The sequence below is a fragment of the Stigmatopora argus genome, chromosome 15, assembly GCF_051989625.1.
Source record: "Stigmatopora argus isolate UIUO_Sarg chromosome 15, RoL_Sarg_1.0, whole genome shotgun sequence".
NCBI lineage: Eukaryota > Metazoa > Chordata > Actinopteri > Syngnathiformes > Syngnathidae > Stigmatopora > Stigmatopora argus.
The window spans coordinates 10,566,580-10,582,533 of record NC_135401.1 but is presented as its reverse complement, the minus strand read 5'-3'; the positions used below and the strand labels follow the sequence as shown (position 1 = coordinate 10,582,533).

General features: G+C 38.2%; 1 protein-coding gene and 1 long non-coding RNA gene across 6 annotated transcripts in view; both read left to right on the top strand.

Annotated features, from left to right (window-relative positions):
* The window catches only part of LOC144089899 (uncharacterized), a 41,802-nt gene extending 37,148 nt beyond the window's left edge, over positions 1-4,654 (top strand). For all 5 annotated transcript variants that reach the window (XR_013305224.1, XR_013305227.1, XR_013305223.1 and 2 more), the window contains 2 exons: positions 4,231-4,294; positions 4,573-4,654. The gene's annotated coding sequence lies outside the window, so the exon portion shown is untranslated. The remainder of the gene's footprint in view (positions 1-4,230; positions 4,295-4,572) is intronic.
* LOC144089901 (uncharacterized) lies at positions 4,652-10,001 on the top strand. The gene is made up of 3 exons (XR_013305230.1): positions 4,652-4,721; positions 8,056-8,096; positions 9,662-10,001. It is a non-coding gene; the product is annotated as an uncharacterized LOC144089901 (long non-coding RNA).
* The last annotated feature ends 5,953 nt before the right edge of the window (positions 10,002-15,954 follow it).

Below are 15,954 nucleotides of genomic sequence, written 5' to 3'. Positions count from 1 at the left end.
ATTCATTTATTGATTTGATTTGAGCTGTAACTTGCATGGCCAAACTTGGTTTCAATTTTGTTATATACTGTGGCATCGATGAATTCTTAAAGGGTCCGCCTGACTCCCAAGACCCCATCCCGTCAGTATTAAGATACTCGTACACAACTGCTTCTGGCATGGGGAATAATTAAATGTTTATGCACAGTTGACATTTAGATATTTGAGCACGCTTTTCACATTATCCAAAAGGCCACGTGGCAAGTGGTTATGACATTTATGTATAAAACACCACAGTCAATGCTATTTGTTTGTTTGGTTATAATTTAGGACTATTATAGGCTAATTGATTTTTTAAAAGAAAGTTATGGCTTCCACAATACATATTGATTTAGTTTGCATTATGATTGATTTTTTTTATTTGTAGTTGTGGCACATTGAAACAGTTTACTTAAGCTTGCAGTAAGTTATTTCAAATACATTTTTTTTGTTATCAGATATACTCCGATCCAAATGAAGCTTTGATTGTTGGTGGATTACAAAAATCTTTGAATCTTTCAATGTGACTGCAGTGTAGCATTGTAAACAAACTGAGAATTCAAAGTTTTCCCAAAACTGACTATGAAAATACATTTAATATTTTTTTCCATAGCGTGTGACGTTCTGCGTCTTAATCTAAAAATACAGTACTGACACTCTTATCCCAGTTGAAATATGCAAGAGAATATCATATGTCGTTTTTGTTTCCAGTGATGAGTTATTTATTGTTCAGTTGTGCGTATTAAAAAACGAGAGATAAACAGTTGGAGGCGCTTTTGGAAACGATAGTTGCCAAGCTGTAGATTACAGTGAAGCTACACAAAAGCCGTCTCTGTCTTATGAGTGTATGTCCTCTCGTAAATCTGTCAGTGTGAAGATGTGCCATGTGCACCCGCTGCTCCCGATTGAGGTGGTTCTTTGTTCTCTCCAAAGCGTAACCTAAATCCACCTCTGTCCCATCTAACTTAATGGTCTGTTTTATTCATTGCATCTTTCTCAGTTATTTCCTTTGATTTCAGAGGTACCCTTTTCCTCAGTTGTTATTCAGGGATGAAACATAGCATCAACAACTCATTTGTGGCTCTGATTTCACAACTTGCTTGCCTTAAAATTCACCCCTCTTCTGATCATCCAGTGCTTTGATATACAATGAACATGCACTGATTTTCTTCTGACTTTTCCTTCACCTGGCAGTGAGCTGGTCCTGCACCAATAGAACGTTCATCCCCCACCATCCAGCACGGCATGGTAGCCAAGTCGTAGCACATAACAAAGAGTGATGATTGCATAGCAATCCATAGTTATTACCCAAGAGGTGGAAAACATGAGCCGTTCTAAATAACAATCCTTCAGATTGCTACCAACGCATACTTTTGCTGCCCGGGTTGTTCTTCCCAGAAACACTGACCACTAATGATAGTGGAGAAAGACCTGAACATGCTGAATGATTGTTTACAGCAAGCAGCAATGAGAGGCATTCTCCGATAATGGTGTTTTAGATGAATGGGTTGGCAGAACTGCTTCCCTGAATTCAGAAGCACAATGATTGTCATCTCAATTTTTGCTTGCTTCCAAACAATGACAAACTTATGATTTATTAATGCTTTGGAATGCTGTGGAATATAGGTGTCCAAACTTATTCTTAAAGGGGCACTTCGATAGTTTGTGGCTTTCATTTACTCAATACTATTGTTATATTCAGTATAGTATGGGTAACCATGTTCTGTCACAAGGTGTCTCATTATATGAGAATTTCTATCATGCCTACATGCTTTTTTTGTTTTAAACATATTCATATCTGCATAGTACTTATATGTGTGCATTTTCTTTGGACTCCAGCACCACCATTTTTCTCCTGTTTATTTCAGCATATGAACGATCAAATGAATTGGCTGTAAATGAACCCAAGGGTATGTAGTTTGGGTGACATATTTTTTAAGGTATTTTAGAAATAAATTTAAATGTTTCAATAAAGTAAAGATCAGATAATACTGTTGTTAATGACTTGAACACTAAGAGCCAGCCACTGATACAATCACAGTTACTAAATGTGAGCTCCAATTATAAGGGACACTGCTACACGTAAAGACATATGCACCCACATCAACGCTTTGAACTATTAATTTTTATTGTCAGATGATTTCCTATCTATGGTCTGATTTCCCTTGAGATTGAAGTACGTCACATATTACGGTAAAACTATTTCAGTATCAATTAATGTGTTCTGGTGAGCAGTGAGGGGTGCAATGAAATGATTTGCACTTGGTGAATGAATGCAAATCAAGGCCAATAAAACCTCACTGCCATGTTATACCACTGTGAAGTATCATGCCCATAAAATGTGATTGAAAACCAAATGGTGGCTGTTAGCACGTTATTGTTGCGATAGTCTATGAGCAGATGGCGATTTCCAGTGGATTTTCTTTTTCGATTAATTTTATTTTTAAAAAGCCAGTTTTGTTATTGGGTTGTTCTTTTATTTATTTTTTCCATTTCATGTTTTTATCAACTTGAAGCTTTAAAAAAAGACCATAACTGTCCAACATCTTATTTAATTGACAGTCTCTCAGCCTAGTATGAATTAACCTAGTGTCATTAAAGATGCAGATGGCATTGCTCTCAAAACTTGTCATCAATGAGCACCTTGAGTTTCCAATAGCTCTAGCCAATTGTTGGTTATTATGACCTCATGCAGATTCCTTGGTCAGGAAGCTCTGTTTTCTAGAAATTCAATTGTGATACAATGACAGAGTTGCAGATGCTGCCGGGGTCAAGGCAAAAGGAAATAGCTACCGAGTAATCTCAGGTGGGTGATTGCCTCTGAGTAGGTGGATGAGGCTGTGTGCCTGTCACTCATCCATGCTGGGGAAAATTACTGGTGTCTAAAATGTTAAGAGTTGGGCCCTATAATTAAGTGTGATCCAAGAGTATGAGAGAAGCAAAATGACAATTATCACTGATTTTTTTTTTGTAATGCACTACCTCTGTTTGTAGCCAGTGGTTTTCAAAGACCACTTATATCCTAGTTCTAAATCTCTTCATATCCTTTCAATGAACAAAATGTGTCAGTGTTTGTTTTTGTTCTATTAGTATTTTATGTTTCCTACGGTGTTACACACTTCTGGGAATCAAAATAATCTTTTGAGAGCAGAAGTGATTATGCAGTGCTGAATTGCTATTACATGGCTTGGAGCGAGTGTAAACATTGCCATACTGTCGCTCAGCAAGCATTGCTCTGCGTCGTCTTCCGTGTTTATCAGATTCCTTGAGTTGCTGTGCTCAGTCTCCAGGAGATTCCTGCTACTTTGGCTCACTGGGATCAGCCAAGTGGCAGATTAATCTAGGTAAAACGGTAGGGATCTCTCTGCGCGTCATTGCTCCATTGCAAACATGATAAGAAATTCCAAATTAAAATCACAGAGGAATACAACAGTAATTAGTTTTTTCCCCAAATGTGTTTTGACTGTCTTTTTCCAGGTGCAAGATGGATATGCCATGGATATCGTTCCCAAGGCTAAAGTCGCCCTACTCCTTGATTTTTAAAATTGCTGTTAACTAAAAGTAAAATGAATAAATTGCTGGCAAAAGTAAAGACTGTTGTAAACAACCCTGACACATTTGAATGAATAAAAAGCGCATAATAAGGCTATAAAAAGGGAGAAAAAAGCTTGCCCTGTCAGTGCTAGGATGCTGTAGGCGTGTCCGTGCCGATTGTCATAGCTAATAATGGCATAAGGAATGATGCTATTGCGGTTAGCATGTTTCCTCTGTCAACACAAACAAGACTGTTTGAACCATCCGTGCCAGTATACAATTCTGATAGAGAAGAACAGCATGTTTCGAAGTGTTTCTCTCATTCTGAAACAGAATGGTCCAGTACAGCATTATTATATCTTCACATCTTGCATCGGCCATTTTAAACTGCAAATAATCCATCTTTAGTATAATATATAACATAGCAAATTAATAAAAAAGATAACCTAACAATGAAATGATGTACCTAAATATTTTTATAAAGCTACAAATGCCACCTTATACCTATTGTAGTTGAGGTAAACTGAAGTTAATGGGAATAGAAATAGAAATGAATCCCACTGAGAAAGTGCTTTAAGTTCAACATAACACTCAGAATGAGCATTGACTAGTCTACTATAGTGAAAAGTGTCAACATAAAACTGCTAACATGTGCCATGTGGGATGCTCTCATGACAGGTGGCAGAAATATCTGTGATGCTTGAAGAAACTGCAGCTGCTCTCCCAGCAAAATGTCAACACAGTAAGTCTTTTTTTACCTACTCCGTGAGTCCATCAGTGGTTTGTTCCGTCAAACCATAAGGAAAGAGGTGGTGGAACTTTCATTACTGTTACATATTCAAATGTATACTTTCACTACTTAGTCTATAACCCTTTTTACTTTACTCACACTGATCATGTATCTTGTTTGTATTATAACTAATCATGTATGGATCCACACTTCTATTTAAATGCCTAATCTTTGTAGATGCCTCTCAACACAGTGCTACTTTGTTCTGAAATTTTTATCTTGTATTTTAGGATTCATAATTCTTCTAATGGAGCTCTAGTTGTCTCAAGCTTGAGAAGGGTGGAGTGTGGGACCTCTGGTCTTGGTGCCTGTGGGACCTCTGGTCTTGGTGCCAGTTACCATGAGAAGGATCGCACCATTATTCTCAAGCACCTGAGCGGTAAGACAGTTTACTAATTACCAATACGTACTTGCTAGTCGCTGAAAACAACTCCATATTTGGAAGTTCCTTCTAAACTGAAACATGCCCAGTAAAATTCAAATTAATGCCCACTTTTGCCTGCTGCCAATAACACTTTCTGTGGCACTATATGTCATTCTGGCCTACATTCAACTCTGACAGAAGACATTAGGATCGGTAAAGTTTCAATGTTAGGTTTGATCGATCACCTAAGTTTGCCTCAGTTGTCAGTATCAGAGAGTTTCGTTTGTTCGATATAACAGCATTCTGTGAAGAGGAACTTAAAGGATCATTGGCAAACCCTTCTATGCTCCTGATTTACTGGGTCATAAAAAGGTGGGGAATTTGTGATTACAGGTCGTGACTTTGAGCTATTTAGGTTTAGAGAGAATGAGCATGCTGGGAATGACTCCTCTTTATGAAGACAGATGCATGGGGCTGACGATTTCAGTCATTTAACGAGATGACATGTTTGTAATTATGCTTCATGGGTATCATTATCTATTGCCTGAGTTGTGCTTTTTATCCAACACAATTGACTCCTTTTTTTTCTGAAATTGGGCAGGTATTTTTATGACCTATTTCTCAAGAAGCCTAAGGGCATATAAAGTGAGCCCTCTGACTTTCCATTATACTAAAGGCCTCTTCAAAAAGTCATTTTTGTTCATGCTGGTCAATGTTTGTTCATGCTGGATTATTTGTTTGTTTGGTTATTACTAACCAAAAGGCAGGACTTTTAAAATGTGAGTGTCACAAAAGAGACACAGCTATGATGATAAATCAAACTACACTTGATTAAAATTGTTTGGATATTCATAACCATCTGGCACTGCACTAAAGTATGTTGCTTTCACAAATTATGCAAATGCATCACACAGAAAGCACATGTAATTAACAAGAGCTCCACCAATTGGGCTAAATGAAAGTGCTTTTGTTTTCCCCATCACTTTTAAACCTGCTGACCAAAAGCATTGACGTTAAGTGGAGACTAAGTTCCCAATACTCTATTTAATGAATGACTATTTAGTCTTTCATGTTTTACCCTACTGACAGGAGAGACTTGATTTCCCTACTCAAAATAAGGACTACTGCAAACAGATTGAAAGCTTTAATAAGGTCACAAATGAGAATTAAAACAGACTTCACAAAACTAATCTATAAATAAAATACCTTAAATAGCTCTTGTAGTATTTAAATTCTTCCAGGATTAGGAGATGTTTCAGGCTTTTATTTCATAAAGTAGCCTACAACATGGGTGGTAACTGGAAAATTTGCCAAATGCTCACAGGTTATACAATACTTATACTAATCAGGCTTTAGTCACATAATAGGTTCCTTATTTTATAAGTCAAATTTGTGTGGTCCAAGAAGTAAATATGTCAGACTAACAGTTTAAAATTTGACAAGCATGCTGTGGTGGTAAATGAAACAACACACCAGCCTTGACATTATCAATCATCTTGGTTGGCTTATGATTTGCTAGCAATCCATACAGGGTGTTAAACCACCCTTGCCCGGAGTCAAGTTTCAGGCATTTGCTTTTATAATATTTTTCACACCTTAAATTTTCTTATTTTATGTAATAGCATTGTAGAATATCAGATATTTTAATTCATGTTAGCGATATATATCACACGTTTTTCACTAATTCTCAATACATGTAATTATGGACACAGACAAATGAGAAAAGGCTAAATGAAAATGGCAGACAACAACGGCATCATATATTGTGGTAGGGATACAAAGTGAAAATCAATTCAAGGTTTATGGCCATTGAGCCAGAAAATTCATTGTCTTCAGGGGTCAGTACATTGTTCAGATTATGTTATACCTTCTATACTGAGCCATCTATTCCTGACTACACTACCACATAGTTTTTGTAGTTTTGAAACTAGCTACTACCCAAAATTTTTATGACTGGCTCTCCATCGTCAAGTCTCCTTGAGAATCGTGCTGTGATGTTAGTGGTTCAATTAAATAATAAAGGACTACATATACACATGAAAACCTAGTATACTCATGAAGAACTTTCAATCATGAACACTTGATATTATACCACAATTGTGCAGATTTGTCAACTTTTCAGAAAGCATACAGTACTTTTTAAAGTATACATAGTCTACCACCAAGCCATTGAGGATTCCCTGGCAGCAACAACATAGAGCTCATAAAAGCTGAGCCTGATGTCCTTTAGTAGAGTGTGTACTTATCTAAAACCATGGCTGTAATTCCATTTGAGAAAAACAATGTTGGCCCCCAATTTACAAATATATGACAGCTAATTGCTATTCCGTATCCATTTGCTTCTCTCAGCAAAAGAAATTACGAATCAGAATAGTATTCGTGCCAGAATCCAATAGAGCGGCAGTGTGCTTGCAATTCTAAAGGTTGCCATTTGGTCTGGTGTGGTTTAGAAACCCATAGTAGTGGCATTTCAGTAGCTTTCAGGTTTCGAGCTGTGCATTTGTCCTTGATAGATTGAGAGAGAGCAGCTTCAAACACTGGAGTGCTAACCATGTCAGTCAAGTGGGTCAAGCCAAACAAGATGACAGGCCCAAACTGATGCAGTGGGGAATAAAGAGATTCTTCTATAATTGCCTGTCAACGCACCATTTTCCAGGTGACAACACATTTCCAAGGTGGCAAGGGATCAGTTGTTAGTCTTCAGGTTGGGTGTTTATACTATTGTAGAACAGTCTTGTATTTTTCATTTGTTCATTTTCTGAATTTCTCACTATCTTTATTTCAATTCTGAAGTGTTCTAACTTTCCTATGTGGAGTTTTCTCCCTGTACTAGTGTGGGTTTCCTCCAGGTATTCCCTCGCTTTGCTCCCAGAGACCTTGAATGAATGAATCAACATTCATGTTGTATTCCCATATCATTTCCTGTCATTTATGTATTGATTTTTTTTTTTTTGCCCAACAGAACTGCTAGGCGTTGTCCTTTGCAGGGGCAACTTTAACCAGATTTAGACAAAATTTCTGCACCATTAGATTGCTTGTCTGCAAAGTAGATTGTGTAAATAATACACCATTTTACCATTACATTTTTGAGTCAAGAACTTGTACAGCATCACTCCTCACATAACTTGTCAGTAAAGGTTAAGAGATTATTGGGAACCATCACGGAAAATGTCAAATTGCACAATGTCATTTTCTCCTTTTTGTTTTATGACCATAACCCAATTTTCTCCTTGTTACCATTCATCACATGGGATGAACAAATGTTGTCTTTTATTACAGTAAAGATATTGCTGTGCAATGTCTGAATACGTAGGATTTATCTTCTTTATGTTCCCATTTCTCTCTTTAGGATATCATTACTGTGGATGAAGCGCAAGGAGCCATCAATATGTGAGTGTAGGTGACCTCTCCTATCCTCTGCTCTGATTGTTTGTTGACAGATCTGGTTGAGGGGGGAGTGAATTCTGATAAGAGTGCAAAGCCACTGCGTAGACCAGACCACATTTGCAAAACCTTGGGTAGGATGGTCTGTTTATTCACGTTTACAGAAGAGAGCATAAAAGAGAACACATTTTTCCCTTAGAAAACACAACATTAACTTTTTAGTGACAGTCTTATCTTGAAGGAAAGGAGCGATCCGAAATAAGATGACTTGTTGATACACAGTATGTGATAACCAGGGCAGACAAAGAGCTATTGTGTGCTTTTCTTCTCAAGGATACACTCAACCAAGTTGAGTGCTTTGGCAGTCGGTAAAGTGAGAACATCATTTTAAGAGAGGAAGGGGCATGCTGGCAAAACACGTGTAAAAGAAGGAGACCATTGGACATCCATGTGAACATTAACACAAATGCTGCCAGTCAAAATGACTGATTACCTCATTGGGACATGCTGCGAAAGGCAGCGCTCCAACCGCCTGTCTCGCTATCCTGCAGCCACTACAACCACGGAAGCCTTCATTCACCTCTCCCTGGGGTGTTCAAAATGTTAATTCATTAAAATACAACCAGTGGTTGGTCTTCAAAGAAAATCTTCTGAACTACCTTATACTTCTGATGTTACCATTAGTCACCCTTGGAGTCACCTTGTAAGTCTGAATAGAATTGATATTGAAATTCAAAATCGTCTTGTGTATTTCTGTGAGGATAATTTGATTATGCATGGAGTATAAATAGAACCTTAGCAAACCTACCATGACAGTCTAGACTCTAGAATATCAAAGGTACATGATATGGCAACAGTCTGTGTACTTTCAGAGCATTTAGTTGAGCTCCTCAGTGTATCCGCTACCGTAAAAGCTCCTATGGAAGTTGAGACTGACTCCCACCGGAGCCAGCCCGGGTGTCTGTGGGCTCACTGTATTTATAGCCTGTTTTCTTCGGAGGACTTTCCGTCCTCCAACTGCCCTTCACATCTGCAGCAAACAACACTTACTCGGGCATTGCTGCATACAGTTGGTTCTCTATCTTTGTTTTAATCTTTGTTATTTAACTCAATGGTTGAGCAAAACAAGCTTTTTAGCCAATGTCCATTCTCTTTCTCTCATCAGTCACTTGCCTTGAGCCCTTTCTCTGTGACCGTGACAAATGGCCTTTCGCGGATCACAGACATTTGACAGGAGAATAGATTGTATATATTTATAATTTGGCACCCCCGCCCTGAAAAAATTCTTCAGAGGTCTGCCTAAGGGCTCAGTTGCTTCTTGATGTCCTTCATGACACTTGGTCAGGAAGTGTGTCACAGTTGTGTCTGTCAACAGGGGGAAAAAGAATGTTGTTTCATGTTTCAAAGGAAGGGTAGAAAAAGACAAAATCTGCAGGCACACACTACTTACTACACGTGTGGGGTAGTAGATAACATAATGTTGGTTGATTCTTCAGTACTGTATATTCCTGTTTAGATGAAATTTGTCCCAAAATTCACAAGGTCTCTTCCTCCATTCCCTCTCTCCACAGGACAGTGTAATCATGGACAGGACATAATTTTATGGGGTCTTCCTTTAAACGCAACAGAATCGTTTGACCTGTGGGGCAACCAAAATGGCCCCACCTCCTGCTAGACCCAATGCAAGTGGTAAGGTTGACTGTCACCTCCCTCACATCTTGACTCCCTCCTCCTGTGATGACATGGTCAGATGCTCCGGTAATGTCTTAAAGGTCTAAAGGTCATGACCGACCCGTCATGGGGGTTTGGATCTTAAACATAAGCATGATCTTTGGGCACCACCTCAACCTGTGTCCATCTCACTACATCATTTCACAAAGCAGATTAAATAATAACATTTATAGTATTTAATGATGTTGCATTTTTTTTACTGAATAATTCAATCATACATTTTCCAGAACTATTACGTTTATACCGTGCATCTATTTTACATGCTTGAGTTTTAACCAGACTAAAAAGATTGTCCCCATTTTTCTAAGCGTGAGAGCAAGTGTAGTTGTCCTTAGTGACGTATCAATCCAAAAGTTACATGATGAGTTGTCTTTGAGCAGCTTTGGTGTCGTTTTGTGTAACTTGGAGAAACATTCTTTATGAATGAAAGCTTATTTCCCATTTAAAGTGTTGCTGTCTTGATTAGAACAAAAATACATCGAAGTTCCACTACCTCGAAATATTTGAGAAGGCTGAGACGCCTATCTTTTAATACAATAATTGTAGACCTTGTAGCACCATGACTTAAGAAATCCAACAAGCCTAGCCACTCTCACCATTGATGTACAAATAATGCATGTCATAGGTTTGGATTTCCATTTGCTTTCAGCTTTCATTGTATGCACGTGTGTTTATAACATGTATCTAGTGATTGATGGAAATGTTTCTATTTCCTCTGGGAACTTCAGACAGATCATCTATCCTGTAACAATTTGACAGTGCTCTGAGAGCCTCTGTAAGCTTAGAGGCAGAAAATGGTCAGCAAGACTGACAGAGGCCTTAATGAAAAGACTCATCTTAGGCTCTGGGCAAGCAGGAAGTGAGTGGCTTTCATTGTATGGGATAGATGGACTCATTACATTTAGGCGGGTGGACATTTGCTGTGGGATTTTATAAGCAACAATTTATAGGGGTAGTGAACTTTGGAATCAGAGATGTCTCGGTACCCTTGCTCCCGGTTTAACAACATGAAAACTGAGATTTCTATTGTCAAGAAAGTAATCAACAGATGATATTGTTCTGTTCAATTTAGAGGCATATTAATAGGTTAACCAAATTAAATGGACATGGGTTCCAGTTTTAAGAAGTCACCTAAGATTATAATAGGACAAATGATACGTTTGTGTGGAGTACATCCCATCCACCATGCAAAAACAGCGAAAAAGAAAAGCCCTTTGAGAAGTGTAGAGTGCAGGTACAGTTGTCTTTGGTGTCCATCATACGCACAAACTACTTCGAGGTTCAAAATGGTCATGTACGATGAATAGATACTGGATGTTACAGTCAGGTTAAAAGTGCACTTCTTGCCAGCCAGCCGCTCAAATGGAGCAAAATTAAATGTTGAACCGGTAATTTTGCAATTCTGTTTCCAAGATGAAATAGTGAGGTGACTTCTCTTTTTTATAGACGATGATTGCAGTCTTCCTGGTCCGTCTCTAATATTTTTAGAATATATATATATATATATATATATATATATATATATATATATATATATATATATATATATATATATATATATATATATATATATATATATATATATATATAATACTACATGTACAGAAAATGAACAATGAAGTCACAGAAACAGACTTCCTGTATTTTCATCTTGCTACAGCACTTCTTCTTTCCTTATTCAATCTCCGTGTATTTCAACGTGGAAGATGTCCAGAGACAGAAGTAGGTAATAAAGGCAACATTAGTGAGGTAATTAGGCTGCAGTCCTGCATTGGCAGAACAAATTGTTTCATCATTCTCAACACACCCTCCCACAGCATTGGTTCATTACTGATTTTCTGTGTCGCAGTTTTCTCCGGACACATTATTTGTATGTGTATAAATCTCAGAAGGCCCGATTTGAGTCATGTCTTATACCTTCTTTAACTTTGCCTTTTGGCAAATCAATTAAAAAAAAAACATAGATATACATCGATGTTTATCAGTTGTAGTGATTCAAAATGAATGAGTCAGTTCAACATGATCTGCATAATGTCAATGTTCAGACAATAAATCAAGAGAACGATTCCTAATTACTAATTTTGATTGACCCTGACCCACACTAACAATATGCAAAATGTATTTTTCTTTTTCTTCAGTCTTGTTTATTGAAACTCTTTTCTTTTGTTTGATAAAATATTTTATTTAGACTGGGTATTGCTGTGTGTGTAGTATAAATTCAAGCAATTCAAGGTCTGATCGAAATTGGTCAGAATCCAATTCTAGTCTATCTTTGAAGCGATAACAGCTATAGCTCCGTGGTCCGACGACGCCACAGCATCCCCTTCCATTCTGCGGATTGCTACCACGCTTAAAAAAGATTGTGTCTTAGTTTTCCAGTCTTTTTCCTCCATTCCTTCCCCTTTTCTCCCACTTTCTGTCTCTGCATAAGGTCACCTAAAGGAGGTAATCCCTATTCCTCTCTGGTTTCACTCGCCTTTTATCTGAGCAGCTTTGTGGCCGGCTGCTGAGCCCATCCAGCGATCAGCCATGCAGGAGCCAGCACACAAACAGAGAAGCAGACGGGGGAGAACTCAGTGCAGGAGATTGCTGCCTTTTATCCCCTTGGTATGAATAGCAAAATGAGTACCTCACCATGAACTATAAGGGTTTGTTGCACGTAAAATATATATGAATCCCAGTTTCCTAATATATTGTGCAAACCTATGCACAAAAGGTAAACAGGACTGTCTCTCTGTGGGGAATAAGCATGAGTTGAATCTTGACAGTGTTCCGAGAGGATAGGGAAATATATTTGCATGATATTGACACTGCCGCAGTTTGTTTACATACAATTTCAACATTCCTCGTTTGTGATTGTGTGAGATCTACTCTAACTTTTAAGGGACACTTGGTGCAAACAATGAGCTATAACTGAGGTAATCATCACCTCTTGCTACGTTGTTTTCGCCCTGGTCCAACATTAGAGCCATTTGGACATGAGGATGTGTGCCTCATAGTGACTAATGGGACAGTAAAAGAATGATTCACATCTGCAGGGGAGGTGAGCGAAGCTGCCAGAGTTCTGCTTGCCAAGAACATTACCCTCCTCTGTATATAATGAGACATATTTAAAACAGCAATCATCCCCTCCTTTGAACCCGGGGTCACAGAGTGGAATCAATCCCTCAGGTGATTGAAAAGAAATGCCATATGTGTGTGAGACTGAGCATATTAACCAAGGTCACAGCCATGGCTTGCAAGCCCAATGGATCCTCTCTTGGAATTGCTGAGAGCGATTAAATCTCAGGCTTAGAATCACATTCTGCCTCTAAATCATGGGTTGGGTCATTACGCCAACGAGGGTCTTTTCCCAACGTATTCATTCAATTGAATTAGAGCATTATTCTGGACAATTTGGTTTGGAGATTAGCCCTTCACACTGGCCATGATGCCCATAATTGCTTTCGAGTGAGATGCTCGGGTGAAACATTTAAGAGGATATTTATAATGATTTTTTTTCCCACTTAAAACGGTATTTTTTCATTTTGTGTTCAGTATAATTGTTGTTAAGACACTTGTTGCCCATCTTAAAGCCTTAAGATCTTGTTCCAGTTAAAACTGTAAAGTGAACTCGTACCATACAATGCATACAATTTTTGTTGCCAAATAACAAGTTAAAAGCTTTGGCAATTGCCTGAATCTTACAACCAGTGGTTGGGGGGACACAATTGGAGTGTGCATTGTCTCAATATTATTGTTCATTCATTAGTTTTCCATACCACTTACTCTCACAAGGTTCGTTAGGGGGCTGGAGTCTATCCCAGCCATTTGTGGGCAGTCAGCAAGGGACATCCTGAATCAAGTTACCAGTTAATCATGGGGTATAAGGAAACGAAAAACAGCTAGGGACAAGTTAGAGTTTTTGGTATATGGGAAGAAACCGAAGTATCCCATGAAAATATGCAAACTCCACCCAGGAATGTTGGAACCCATCGGGCCGCCACTACCAATATTATCCTACATTTTTATTATTATGAATTATTAGAATTATTATATATTATTGTATGTTTTTGTTTGTTTTACAACATATCTTTAAAAATAACAAATCTTTCTACTTTCCTTGACAAAATTAGTTTAAATGGATAAATGTGTGAATGATCTAACGTTGCATTTTGAAATTGGCTATAATTCCTACTTCCTGTTAAAAAAAAGTAAAACCTTGTTTGCTAATTCGTATCTTGACTTTTTTTGTAAGGCTGAAGATGCATGCAGATGTCACTGAGTTAATTAGAATTATAGTCACCATTTAAAGTAAAGAGTCTTTCAAGGCTATCTTAGGAGTACATACATGCCTCTATTTGGCACTAATGGGAATTAAGAACGATATTAACCCCCTGCAATGTCTGATAAGATAATAATGGTGTGAGTATGTTTAGTGTTGTAAGGTCGTTGCCACATGGATAGTTAATTAAAGCAATGGAGATAAGAAAGGCCTTTTTCAAGACAGGTCATGAATGTAAACAGAAAGGATGAACGTGACAACAAAGACCCAATGAATCAACAGCATAACGTATCTCTATATCAATAAATAGCAAAGTGAGAATAATTCCATTAGTTGTGTGGAAACCATTTGACGCATCAGCTTCGTGTTGTAAAAGAAATGCCCAGTGACAAATAGATATCCATACTGGTGGAGATAAATTCTTGCAGAGCAGGCAGACATCATGAAAACGGAAAGCTATACAACTGTGATAATGAACTGACACGTCCTGCTCTGCTGCTGTGCTGCCGTAAAACCCCAGCGGCAATTTATGGGTGCAGCCATCTCCTCGCCCTTTTCCAGATAACTACCACGGTAGCAAAGATCACTGTCTAGGAGTCAGCGAAGACCTGGCGCCAAAGCTGTTTGGATTCATGATATTCGACGAGAGCGTCACAGTCTCTGGAAACACTGAAGAACATGTGTTGACAGTGCTGGCCAACACGTTTTGGCATTTGAGATGTCTCCCTTAGACATTTCCAGAATGATGGTGAGTAAAAAGAATTTATTCATTTCTACATAAATATGGTAATGTAATACTGAACGTTATGTTAGATGAACTTACAGCCAGAGGACAGTGATTCAATTATTCAGGGGAATGTAATTACAAATCTCTCCCACTGGTATATAATGCATACTGCAGAGAACTTTTGCCACTAGCGAAGATAGACCACTCTCTGTTTTTATTGACATTCTCATTTCTGCTTCGGTTAGACATTTCAGCAATTCCTCAACACCTATCTCAGAATGCAATTAGAGCAACATTTGCTGAGAAGACCGGTCCATGGAGAGGAGCTGGATAAGAACAAGGTACTGAATGTACCGAATGTATTGAATGTAATGTATTAACTCAGACCCCTACTTTAACAGCAGTTGGTGAGAAATCCTATATTGCCGGTCATTGAAACATCAATATGGTGCGATGTAACAAATATTCAACACACGTAAATATTATCATTAATGAAACCAAAGGGTGATTCAGATGTTAGTGTCTATTGTCAGCACAAATGTTAAAAGCTAACCAATTCAGTTCATCTTTTTGATCTGGCTTCTGTTAAACGGTACCAGCAAAATCAACACTAGAATGGGATTTTGTGGCACCTTATGTTAAAAATTATTTTGAATAACTTGCCTGATTTATATGTCCAAATGTCCTCAGTGGGTGCAGGTTTTTTTCCCGACAGATCCAGCATGGAGAGTTTAACCAATGAACTTTCTGCTGAAAGAAGCAGCACCTGACTTAAATCAAGGCATCATACTTTTAAAACACCAGATTAGTAAAAATGTATCATCTTCATGAACTGGAATGAAAACCTTCACCCACTGCAGCACTTTAGTACCTGTTTGGACACTCAAGGCCTAAACCAGACCTCAAGTCACGAATTAGTCATCTTGTAAAGGCAATAAAATTCATTCGATAAACAGATGATCTTACATCTGTCCTCACCTTCTCGTAAGGCTATATTTTCCTTCCAGTTTGCTTACTGTAGCAGTGGAGATGAAATAGTGGCCCCCAGAAAGCCATTTGGCATCTAATTGAGCAATCCTATTACTCCCCTCTCCCTTCAGACTGCCTTTCATTGCTTTCAAGTGATGGCTGCAAGCTGCTAT